The sequence below is a fragment of the Scyliorhinus canicula genome, chromosome 15, assembly GCF_902713615.1.
Source record: "Scyliorhinus canicula chromosome 15, sScyCan1.1, whole genome shotgun sequence".
NCBI classification, from domain to species: Eukaryota; Metazoa; Chordata; class Chondrichthyes; order Carcharhiniformes; family Scyliorhinidae; genus Scyliorhinus; species Scyliorhinus canicula.
The window spans coordinates 15,511,073-15,524,547 of record NC_052160.1 but is presented as its reverse complement, the minus strand read 5'-3'; positions in this window follow the sequence as shown (position 1 = coordinate 15,524,547).

Genomic DNA, 13,475 nt, shown 5'->3' with positions numbered 1-13,475 from the left:
GTTTCAATAAGATCACTCATATGCTCTAAACTCCAATGAGTACAGGCCCAAGCTGCTCAACCTTCCCTCTAAAGATATCCCCTTCATCCCAGAAGTCCGACTCGTGAACCTTTTCTGAACTGCTTCCAATGCAACTTTATCACTTCCTACATGAGCTGTACAAGGTACTACTCGTGTGGTATCACCAATTCCCCATACCGCTCGAGCAAGACTCCCTACTTTTATACACGATCCCTCTTGCAATAAAGACCAATATTCAGCCTGCCGACTAATTACTTGCTGGAGGTAGGAAGGTCACCTTGGTCCACAAAGGATCGTAAGTATTTCTCATTATTGCAGAGAGACGATTGCTCACATAGCTTGAGGGGATACCACTGTGCATCAGCTGTGGGAAAAGGCAAAGAGGCAAGCCGCCATGGACTACCACAGCCAGTACAGGGATTGAACCCACGCTTTTGGCAGGAGCCTGCATCAGACTCCAGCCAACTGAGCTGCAATTACTTAGTGTATCGGCACACTGACTTATTGAGATTCATACGTTATAGCTTTTGTATTTGCTAACCAATTTAAATAATTAGATTCTTGGCCAATGTTTGCATACATCAGAGGAGCACACAGGAAGAAGGACTCGATCGTCTCAAAGAGACAAATCAGTTGATTTGATGGTGCATGAGGCCCACACGGGGTTGCCAACTTTCCAGGACTTAAAGATTCATCTCCTGAGCACTGCAATTCTTTTGAACATTTAAAGTTTATTAGCTGTAAATATATTTCAGATGGTGGGGGAGTCGGTGGGGTGATGGCGTTGGGAGGGTTGTTTTTCACTGAAGGGGCAGTGGAAGTGAATGGTCACGGAATGAAACGTCCGGGATCACATTCAAGCAGACTTAGCAACCCTACAAGAGCTAAATTGTACTTTTGAACGTAGATATTGGGTGCATTTGAATCTTCATTGTCCATCTCTGACGAATGAATGAAAACGCAGGAGCCTCAGCAGAATTCTTAACAGGAATGCCTGTGAGGGCGAGAAAACATACCTTTCGCCTCGCTGTTGGGCAAATATGACAGAATGTATGGAGTGCATAGAATGCTTTGAGCACATACTCGTATTAACAGGCCCCCATTCATGAGGGTGCATTGTGGAAGTAAAAGATCTTCATGCCCCAGTGAGTATTTATTATCAGCATTCTGCAGAATAATAGACCTGCCACTTCTTTTCCCTCTGGAGTGCATTAATCCTTTGTTGTTGCTGCAGGGTACAGATTATAGGCAATGAAAAGTTTACCTACACTCAGTGACTAATCTGTTTTCCTGGAGTAGTTATTCAGATGTCAATGGCATTAATTATTTGTTAAGGACACCTGTGTGCATTGACCTTCGGTTGAAATGAGCTATTTCTGGTTTTGTGAACAGTTATTTCCATTGCTACCATCAGCTGCAATAGAAAATGTGTGGTAACCCCCTCCCCCTCTTGCCTCCACCCCCCCCCCCCTCCTCCTCTCCACCCATTGCACATTGCACAAAGCGTGCAAAGCACTCGTGCTTTCAGAGTGAACAACTCTTCAAGTGCTGCCCCATAAAAGAGATATGCTGCCAAATCTTTCCGACGTGCACTCATCAGACCAGCTTACAAGACATTACCAACAGTAACAGGAGATCAACAATTTATACTGCATGAGCAGAGGGTGCGGATCGGTTGGCAAATGGGCTCTGATTGGTGCAGATGTTGCTATGGATAATGCAGCATGGAACAGTTAACTGCCCTGCTTTGTTCAAAAAGGGTCTACTTGCTTACCAATCAGCACTCTCTTCTCATGCAGTATAAATTGTTGTTCGCCTTGTGAGCTATCCTGATGAAAAGCTTCGCTGGCATGTCTCTTTTTTTCAGCAATACCCAAGTTCTGTACTGCCAAACTGTTTGATCCCAGCCTGAACAGTTGTTAACTGATTCCAATGGCAAAGTACCTAGGGCGCGATTCTCCCAAAGGGAGACTAAGTGCCGACGCCGGAGTGAAATCCGGAGTGTTTCACTCCGGCGTCGGAGGCCGCTCCTCGCCCCCTATTCTTCCCCCCCCCCTCCCCAGAGGGCTAGGAGCGGCGTTGCGCGAATCACGGGCGCCGGGCCTTGACACTTGCGTCAAAGCGGCACGCCGAGAAAAACGCGGCCGGCGGCGCCTAAGTGACGTCAGCCGTGCATGCGCAGGTTGGCAGGCTCCAACCCGCGCATGCGCGGTTGCCGTCTTCCCCTCCGCTGCCCCACAAGACATGGCGGCTTGATCTTGTGGGGCGGAGGAGGGGAAAGAGTGTGTCTCTTAGAGACGCCAGCCCGACGATCGGTGGGCACCGATCACGGGCCAGACACCTGACGAGCGGGGAAGAAGCTGTTTTTGAATCTGTTAGTGCATGTTCTCAAACTTTTGTATCTCCTGCCTGATAGAAGAGGTGGGAAGGGAGAATAACCCAGGTTGGAGGGATCTTGGATTACGCTGCCCACTTTCCCAAGGCAAGCGAGAGGGGTAGTCAGAATCAGTTGAATTTGTGTATTATGAGGAGTTATCTGAATTTGAGATATGTAACACTCAAGACCAGTTGTGAGGATTTTATATATTGAAGTCAATTGTTTATTAAAATAAAGAAGACAAAAGAAGATAACACGGTGCCTGTGTGCAGTGTTTGGGGTGAGTTCTGCTAATCCCCTGCTTCCTCTGCTGTGGGGCTGCGCTGCTGAGGAGGGCCAACACCTGGTGGACTGGTGATTGAGCATAGCCACGCCCACCCCATTGATGATGCTGCCAATAATAATCGCTTATTGTCACAAGTAGGCTTCAATGAAGTTACTGTGAAAAGCCCCTAGTTGCCACATTCCGGTGCCTGTTCGGGGAGGCTGGTACGGGAATTGAACCCGCGCTGCTGGCCTTGTTCTGCATTATAAGCCAGCTGTCCCACCCCCCACCCACCCCAAACCAGCAAGCCCAACAGGCTTTGAGAGTTTTCTCACCTTCTCGCTCCCCCCTCAGCAGCCATTGCGCCCCGGTCCTGTTTGTAAATACTTGCACCAATTCACACCCGCGTGACTTTCACCTGAGAGGGGTGGAGGTGTGGAGCATACAGTGTCCAACCCGCTAACTGCAGTCAAATCCATGCAAGTGGCGGATTTGCAGGAGCTTCATTACCGCCACTAGCGGGGGACGGGAGCATCGCGTTGGGAATCGGTGCCGGCCGCAAATCCCGATTCGCAGCGGTGAATCCGCCCCATGAAGTGCTTGCAGTTAAGATTTTCTTTTTTGCCATTCTCCTGCGGACTTGCAAACGGAGAATGAAAACCTAATCCTCGAGGTTGCAAAGGGCAGGATGGGTGCACCAAGCCATTCGCTCTCTTATTTGACAGTATACATTCTGTCCTGGTTTTCATTGTAAATTCCAACCTCCACACTTAGAATGGAAACTGCCTCTGGAAGCATCACTGACATGACCAACATTTATTTCCCAACCCTAATTGCCCTTGAGGAGGCCACCGCCTTGAACTGCTGCAGGCATGTGGTGTAGGTACACCCACAGTGCTGTCAGGAAGGGAGTTCCAGGATTTTGGCTCAGTGACGGTGAAGGAACAGCGATATATATCCAAATCAGGATGGTGTGTGGCTTGGAAGAAACCTGTAGGTGGCTGCTGCCCTTGCTCCTCTCGGCGGTAGAGATTTGAAGATGCTGTCAAAGGAGCATTGGCAGGTTTTGCAGTGCATCCTGTCTCTCTAATTTCTCTCTGATATAATTTGCCTTTCTTGCACGCTGAGACACTGAAACACACTGAGACAAAGAAAAGTACAGCACAGGAACAGGCCCTTCGGCCCTCCAAGCCTGTGCCGACCATGCTGCCCATCTAAACTAAATGGGAATAGAGGGATACGGACCCCGGAAGTGTCTTCTACACTTCCGGGGCCCGTATCCCTCTATTCCCATCCTATTCATGTATTTGTCAAGATGCCCCATAAATGTCACTATTGTCCCTGCTTCCACCACCTCCTCCGGCAGTGAGTTACAGGCACCCACTACTCTCTGTGCACAAAACCTGCCTCGTACATCTCCTCTAAACCTTGCCCCCTCACCTTAAACCAATGCCCCTAGTAATTGACCCCTCTACCCTGCGAAAAAGTCTCTGACTATCCACAAAGGTGGCCAATCAGTTGTGCTCTCAAAGACGTACACAGCGAGTCTGCTCAGAAGGCATTCCACCCAAGATATCTCATCGTGGAGTTCGCAGATTTCAATTTGCACATCATTGATGAAACTGGAGGTGGTTTTCAATAAGCTTATGAATTTTCAGTGGCAGGGCCGGGTACCAATTACTGCGACTCCTCCAATCTACCATCCGTGCTTTAACAAGGTTCACAAAAAACCGACTCTTAACAATGAATTTCAGTCGGCATGCCAACTTCATTCAACAAGACAAAATGAAATGGTTTCCTCTCACAGCCATTTGGTTTGACAGCCCCCCTGTTTCAGCTGCTCCGGTTCCCCATCCCGACCCCTCTATGCACCTCACTTTCAAGTAATATTACCTAAATTGGTGATGTGACCATCAATTCACAAGACACGTGGTTGGAAGTGAACAGTGGTTTTAATAGTCTTACAATTGAGCCTGCCTGCGACGAGATGAACTGGCAGCAGACTCACAACTGCAGATCTTTATACTTCCAGTTAGTGGGAGGAGCCGTGGGCGGAACCATGGGCGGAGCCAAGGGTGGAGCCCGGTACAAACGCCTCATCTCCCCCTATGGGCAGAGCCGCGCAACTGCTCGTATACCGAGCTTACAGGGACACAACACATACAATATAACACAGTGTGAATTACTAGGGTTGTGATTCACCACAATTGGTAACGCAGGTAGAAAAATGTAGATCTGCGGACTTTACATCTTTGAGTTAATGAATTTAATTTGCAAACGCCACATTTTCTGCCGCCTAATTATATGCGGGAACAATGCACTGTAAAATTAAACAGAACGGCTGCCTGCAGAATTTCACTTAACATTCATTTCGCAGGAATCTGCATAAAGAGCTCAGTTCTGTTGGAACATTTCTATTTTGTATCAAGAGAAGCTGCAGCCTGGGGGCAAAAATTCTATTCAATCTGCACTGCTGCTAAGCAGAGCATGTGGCACTGTGTGCGGCAGGAATATTTTTTTCGTGCTGCCACAGCGAACAAGAATCAAACATGGATTCTACCGTTGTTTGTCAAAGGCGAAGGAGCTCACTGCTCATCTAGAGAAGGAAATGGCTATTGAGTAGCACAGATGTCAGCCGCGTCGCTCTGTTCACAGTTTTACACATTCTGCCTGCCCCAGGGCAGGTGGCACCCAAGGAACACTTTGGAGAAGATGCCCAAAGGCGGTAAGGGCGGCACAGTGGTTAGCACTGCTGCCTCACAGCACCAGGGTCCCAGGTGCGATTCCCGGCTTGGGTCACTGTGCGGAGTCTGCACGTTCTCCCCGTGTCTGCGTGGGTTTCCTCCAGTTTCCCTCCTCCCAAAGTCCAAAGATGTGCAGGTGAGGTGGATTGGACATGATAAAATTAGCCCTGAGAGTCCAAAGGTTGAGGTGGGGTAACGGGGGTAGGGTGGGGGCGTGGGCCTGGGTAGGTTGCTTTTTCAGAGGGTTGATACAGACTCTGTGGGCTGAATGGCCTCCTTCTGCATTGTAGTGATTCTATGCTTGTTAGGTGAATTGGACATTCTGAATTCTCCCTCAGTGTACCCGAACAGGCGCCGGAGTGTGGCGACTAGGGGATTTTCACTGTAACTTCATTCCAGTGTTAATGTAAGCCTACTTGTGACGATAATAACGATTATTATATTATTATTATTATCATTCTATGACGCTGCCAAGAAACACAAAATGCAAAAGAGAGCATTCTTGTATTTATATAGCCCTTTCCTCCATCACCCAAAGTATTCTACAGCTAATGCAGTATAATCACTGTTAAATGAAACGGGGCAACCAACTTGTGCTCACGCCTTCTGAATCAGACGTGAGAACACAACAAAGTACCTACGGGTGAAGTATTCTGCTTAACCCGTGTGACAACCTTTAACCAGACATCAAATGGTGACACCACCAGGCACAACAACTAACCCTCCAAACAATATGCCTGGCAGAATGGCAGTAGTCACGCAAAAGTTCAACATTGTCATTTTTGAGAGGGCATCCAGGTGTCTTTGAGTCGGCATGGACAAGATGGGCCAAATGGTCCCTTCTGTGCTGTATCCTCTGTATGGTTCTAAGCTCTCTTAAACATCAATTAGGTATTTACTGGATTATCTAGTTTAGTGACATTGCTTAAGAGATGCATACTAGGATGGATACCAGGCAGAACATAATAATAATCTTTACTGTCACAAGTAGGTTTACATTAACACTGCAATGAAGATATTGTGAAAATCCCCTAGTCGCCACACTCCGGCGCCTGCTCGGATACATGGCGGGAGAGTTCAGAATGTCCAATTCACCTAACAACACGTCTTTCAGGACTTTTGGGAGGAAACCGGAGCACCTGGAGGAAATCCACGCAAACACGGGGAGAACGTACAGCCTCCGCACAAACAGTGACCCAAGCCGGGAATCGAACCGGGGACCCTGGAGCTGTGAATCAACAGTGCTACCCATTGTGCTACCGTGCCGCCCACTAGCCCGACCTCTCTTTGAAATAGTGCTGTGGGAACTAAACTTTTACATCCTCTTGAGAGGAGCAATTGAACCTTGGTTTGATGTCTCATCCAAAAAATATATGGTCCCTCCAACAGTGCAACACTCAGGGAATGGGGCATGGACCACCAGCAGCTATCTGACTCAGAAGCAAGGGTGGTACCAACTGAACCACAGCTCTCAGCACAAAACCCCTGGGCAGGGAACCCTATGGAATTATTGGGCACAGGTCCTTCTTTGTGATTTCTGACACGGCAAATTTCTGACAGGCTCTGGAAAGAGGTCATGGGCTCGCACCAACCGAGGGCAAATAGGTCAGCCTACATTGCCATCCCTCACCACCTGGTGGAAAGAACGGCAGCAATGACTTCACAGAATAAGCGACGGTAAACACCAGACGGTTCATTTTGGTGCACAATACTGACAAGGAATCCCCACCAACTTTGCTTTCCTATCAGGAATACCAGCAATGGCTGTTTGAGCACAGACTCTCCAAAGAACATCATGGCTCAGTTTGTTCTCCTGCCTTTTCCCCAAACCCCTGCACATCATTTGTATTCAAATAATCATCGAATACCCACGTGAATGCCTCATTTGGACCTGCCTCCACCACACTTCCAGGCAGTGCATTCCCGACCCGAATTGAAGAAATGTTGATAAGAAGGACTTGCTGCTGTTGTTTGTTCCCCCAGAGCTACCATGAAGCTTTTTAGATCTGAGCGGGACCAGGGGCTAGTGTCAGTTTAATAACCTGAAGCTCAGCAACTCCAAGTTTGCAGTATTTTCTTCCTGATTTAGAGTTTATTCTAATCTTTAATTAGGGTCACAAGTAGGCTTACATTAACACTGCAATACACAGATATATAGAAGATAGGAGCAGGAGGAGGCCTTTTGGCCCTTCGAGCCTGCTCCGCCATTCATCACGATCATGGCTGATCTTCAACTCAGTAGCCTAATCCTGCTTTCTCCCCATAGCCTTTGATTCCATTCTCCCCAACTGCTATATCCAGCCGCTTCTTGAATATATTCAAAGTTTTAGCATCAACTACTTCCTGTAGTAATGAATTCCACAGGCTCACCACTCTTTGTGTGAAGAAGTGTCTCCTTGTGTCTGTCCGAAATGAAGTTACTGTGAAATGTCCCTAGTCGCCACATTACGGCGCCTGCTCGGATACATGGCGGGAGAATTCAGAATGTGCAATTCACCCGACAAGCACATCTTTCGGGACTTGTGGGGGGAAACCGGAGCACCCGGAGGAAACCCACGCAGACACGGGGAGAACATGCAGACTCTGCACAGACAGTGACCCAAGCCGGGAATCCAACCCGGATCCTTGGCGCTGCGAAGCAACAGTGCTAACCACTGTGCTACTGTACCGCCCAATGACTAACCCCTTATTTGGTGACTGTGACATTGTTTTCAACTCCACAGCCAGGGCAGCCAACTTCCTAGCATCTAGCCTGTAAATGCTGTGAAGAATTTATGCTTCAATGAGATCACCTATCATTCTTCTTGATTCTAGAATAACCTGCTCCACCTTCCTTCCTGGGCAATCCCCTCAGCCCAGTTAACCTTCACTGCACTCTCTCCAAGGCAAGCATATACTTCCTTGGGCAAGGGGACTGTACTCGAGGTGTGGTATCACCAAGGTTGTTGTATCCATATGTTAACTTGCGAATCACGTACAAGGGCTCCCAGCCCACGTGACAACCTTTAACCAGACATCAAGTGGTGACCTCCACGCACAACAACTAACCCTCCAAACAATATGCCTGGCAGAATGGCGGTAGCCACGCAAAAGTTTAACATTGTCATTTTTGCTCGACTTGCAACAAACAAGGACAATGTTCAATTCCTTTGCATTTATGGAATACACTTCCATCTAAAGTGGGTAGCACAGAAACAATAATTCATTCAGGAGAGAGGTGCACAAGTGGTAACCACACGAAGGAAAAGCAAGTTCCAAGTAATAGATCTGATAGAGGAAAGCAAATTAGAGGTTCAGCTCGAAATGAAAATTGATATTGGAAAAATGGGACGGGGGAAAATTGTACCATTTTTTAAAATTCTTTCACTGGATATGGGTGTCATTGGCTAGACCAGCATTCATTGCCCATTCTTCATCTCCCTTGAGAAGGTGCAGTTACTGAGATGTAGGTACACACACTATGCTGTTAGGGAGGGAGTTGCAGGATTTTGACCCAGCGACAGTAAAGGAACAGCGATATATTTCCAAGTCAGAGTGGTGTGTGGCTTACAGGAGAATCTGAAGGTGGCGATGTTCCCATGCAACTGCTGCCCTTGTCCGCCTTGATGGCAGAGATCACAGGTTTGGAAAGGAGCCTTCATGAGCTGCTGCTGTGCATCTTGTAGATGGTACACTCTGCTGCCACTGTGTCTCGGTGGTGGAGGGAATGAATGATGAAGGTGGTGGATGGGGTGCCAGTCAAGTGGGCTGCTTTATACTGGAGCTACTTGAGTGTTGCTGGAGCTACACTTATTCAGGCAAGTGGGGAGTATTCCATCACACTCCAGACCTGTGTCTTGTAGGTAGTGGACAGGCTTTGGGGATTCAGGAGGTGAGTTACATTTTGTATAATTCCCAGCCTCTGACCTGCTCTTGTAGCCACAATATTTATATGGCTGGTCCAGTTCAGTTTCTGGTCAATGGTAACCCCCAGGATGCTGTTATTAGGGGAATTCAGCAATAGTAATGCAATTGAATGTCATGGGGGAGAGAGCTGGATTCTCTCCTGTTGGGGATGGTCATTGACTGGCACTTGTGTGGCATGAATGTACCTTGCCACTTGTCAGCCCAAGCCTGGATATTGTCCAGGTCTTGCTGCATACAGACAAGGACTACTTCAATATCTGAGAAGTCATGAATGATGCTGAACATTGTACAATCATCAGCGAACATCCCCACTCCTGACCTCATGATGGATGGAGGTTATTGGTGAAGCAATGAAGATGGTTGGGCCCAGGACATTACCCTGAGGAACTCCAGCAGTGACATCCTGGAGCTGAGATGATTGACCTTCAACAACCACAACCATCTTCCTTTGTGCCAGGTATGACTCCAACCAGAAGAGAGTTTCCCCCCTGATTCACATTGACTCCATTTTGGCCTGGGCTCCATGATGCCGTACTTGGTCAAATGTTGCCTTGATGTCAAGGGCAGTCAATGTTTCCTCAGTTCTTGAGTTCAACTCTTTTGTCCATGTTTGAACCAAAGCTACAATGAGCTCAGGAGCCGAGTACCTCAGGCGCAACTCAAGTTGAGCATCAGTGAGCAGATTATTGCTGAGCATGTGCCACTTTTGGCTGCCTCTTCCATCACTTTGCTGATGATCAAGGGGAGACTGATGGGGCACAATTGGCCAGGTTGGATTTGCCCTGCCTTTTGTGTCCAGGACAAACCTGGAAAATCTTTCCACATAGCCAAGTAGATGCCTTCAGCTGTTTCTTGATATCACATGGTGTGAATCTAGTTGGCTGAAGACTGGCATCTGTGATGCTGAGAGCTCCAGAGGAGGCCAAGGTGGACCATCTACTCGGCACTTCTGGCTGAAGATTATTGTAAATGCATCAGCTTTGTCCTTTGCACTGATGTGCTGGGCTCCCCCATCATTGAGGATCAAGATATTTGTGGAGCCTCCTCCTCTATATGTTGACTAATTGTCTACCACCATTCAGCACTGGATGTGGTAAGACCTTAGAGCTTAGGTCTGATCGTTAGTTGTGGAATTGGTTAGCTAAGTCTAGTGCGTGCTGCTTATGCTGTTTAGAGGCAAGTAGTCCTGTGTTATAACGGAATCAGATAGACACCTCATTTTTTAGGTTGCCTGGTGTTGCTCCTGGCATGCCCTCCTGCATTCTTCATTGAACCAGAGTTGATCCCCTGGCGTTGTATTAATGGTAGGCTGGGGTTTATCCCAACCCATGAGGCTATAGGTTGTGATTGTATACAATTCTGCTGCCACTGATAGCCGATGTGCCTCATGGATGTCCAGTTTTGAGCTTTTGTTTTATTCATTTACGGGATGTGGGCCTGGCTGTTTAGGCCAGCATTTATTGCCCACCCCTAGTTGCCCTTCAGAAGGTGGTGGTGAGTTGCCTTCTTGAACTTCTGCAGTCCTTCAGGTGTAGGTACACCCACTGTGCTGTTAGGGAGGGAGTTCAAGGATTTTGTCCCAGCGACAGTGAAGGAACGGCAATATATTTCCAAGTGAGGGCGGTGAGTTACTTGGAGGGGAACCTCCAGGTGGTGGGGTTCCCAGGTATCTGCTGCTCTTGTCCTTCTAGATGGATGTGGTCGTGGGTTTGGAAGGTGCTGTCTAAGGAACCTTGGTGAGTTACTGCAGTGCATCTTGTAGAGTACACACGGCTGCCATTGTTCGTCGGTGGTGGAGGGTTTGAATGTTTGTGGAAGGAGGAGCAATCAAGCTGCTTTGTCCTGGACGGTGTTGAGCTTCTTGAGTGTTGTTGGAGCTGCACTCATCCAGGCAAGCGGAGAATATTCCATTACAGTCCTGATTTGTGTCTTGTAGATGGTGGACAGGCTTTGGGGGGAGCAGGAGGGGAGTTATTTGCCGTAGGATTCCTAGCCTTTGACCTGCCCTGGTAGCCACAGTATTAATGTGGCCAGTCTAGTTCAGTTTCTGATCAATGGTAACTCGCAGGATGTTGATTGTGAACAGCTACTAGATCTGTTCAAAGTCTATCCGTTTAGCATGCCACACCACACAGTGTAAAAATAAGACACCACAAGGACTTTAGGGTGGTCAGTCTTACTGATACTATCATGGACAGATGCAGCTTGGGAAGGGTGAGGTTCCCACACCACCTTCCACAGTGCCAGTCTAGCAGCTATGTCCCTTAGCACTCAGCCAGGTCAGTCAGTAATGATGTTACTGAGCCACTCCTGGCGATGGACATTGAAGCCCCCCCCACCCAAAGCACACATTGTGCCCCCACCACGCTCAGTGCTTCTTTCAATTTGTGTTCAACATGAATGAGTACTGATTCATCAGACGAGAGGGGCTACTGGAGGTTTCCTTGCCCATGTTTGACCTGATCCCATGGGACTTCCTGGGGCCTGGAGCAAATGTTGAGTCCTCCTAGGGCTCCTCCCTCTGACTCTATCCCACTGAGCCACCACCTCTGGAATACAATAAATCCAGATTTTTTATTTTTTTTTTTAATTTAGACTACACAATTATTTTCTTTTCCAAATAAGGGGCAATTTAGTGTCACCAATCCACCTACCCTGCACATCTTTGGGTTGTGGGGGTGAGCCCCACGCAGACACTGGGAGAATGTGCAAACTCCACACGGACAGTGATCCAGGGCCGGGATCGAACCCAAGTCCTCAGCGCTGTGAGGCAGCAGTGCTAACTACTGCGCCACCGTACCGCCCGATTAATCCAGATGTATAAAGGAAAGGGCTAAACAGAGAGAATGAACATTTCTTGTTAGGATGTCATTACTTATTGTAATGGTCTTTTTTTTTTATCAAACAATTTTATTGAGGTTTTTTTCGGCATTGTAAACAGTTACAGATAACAACAAAAAAGGCAAAAATGTGCAAACATCAACGTAAAATCAATACTTCAATCGAACCATACTGCACAAGCCCGCTCCTCTCCCATTGACACTACCCGCCTATTTATCCCGCCTACTCTACTCTAATCCCCCCCCCCCCCCCCCCCTGCTGACGGTCACTCTCCCGCGAAGAAGTCGATGAATGGTTGCCACCTTTGGGCGAACCCCAGTACAGATCCCCTCAAGGCGAACTTAATTTTTTCCATACCCAGAAAACTTGACATGTCCGAAAGCCATAGCTCGGTCTTCAGGGGCTTTGAGTCCCTCCATGCCAGCAGTATTCGTCGCCGGGCTATCAGGGAAGCAAAGGCCAGAACATCGGCCTCTTTCTCGCCCTGGACTCCCAGGTCTTCCGAAACCCCAAACATTGCCACCCCTGGACTCATCACCACTCTTGTTTTTAGCACCCGGGACATGATCCCCGCAAATCCCTCCCAGTACCCCCTAAGCTTAGGACATGCCCAAAACATGTGAACGTCGTTTGCTGGTCCTCCCCCGCATCTAGCGCACTTATCCTCTACCCCAAAGAATTTGCTCATCCGAGCTACCGTCATGTGGGCCCGGTGAACGACCTTAAATTGAATCAGGCCGAGCCTGGCACATGTTGCGGTTGAGTTTACCCTACTCAGGGCGTCTGCCCACAGCCTGTCCTCCATCTCCCCACCAAGCTCCTCCTCCCATTTGAGTTTCAGTTCCTCCGTCTGGGACTCTTCCCCCTTCATGAGCACCCTATAAATATCTGAGACTCTACCCTCTCCTCCTTCTCCTCTAGAGACTATTCTGTCTTGGATCCCTATTGGCGGGAGGCGTGGGAAGGATGGGACCTGTCTGCGGACAAAGTCCCGCATCTGTAAGTACCTGAAATCATTTCCCCTTACCAGACCAAATTTCTCCTCCAAGCCCCTCAAACTCGCAAAGCTCCCCTCCAGGAATATATCGCTCACCCCCGCCCGCTGCCATGTTCAAAACCCCCCATCCATGGTCCCGGGGGCAAATCGATGGTTATCACATATTGGAGTCCAGACAGATGCACCCACCTCCACTACATACCTCCTCCACTGGCCCCATATCCGCAGGGCCTCCCCCACTACCGGGCTGGTGGAGTACCTGGCTGGCGACAGCGGTAGGGGAGCCGTGACCAGGGCTGCCAAACTGTACTTATTGTAATAGTT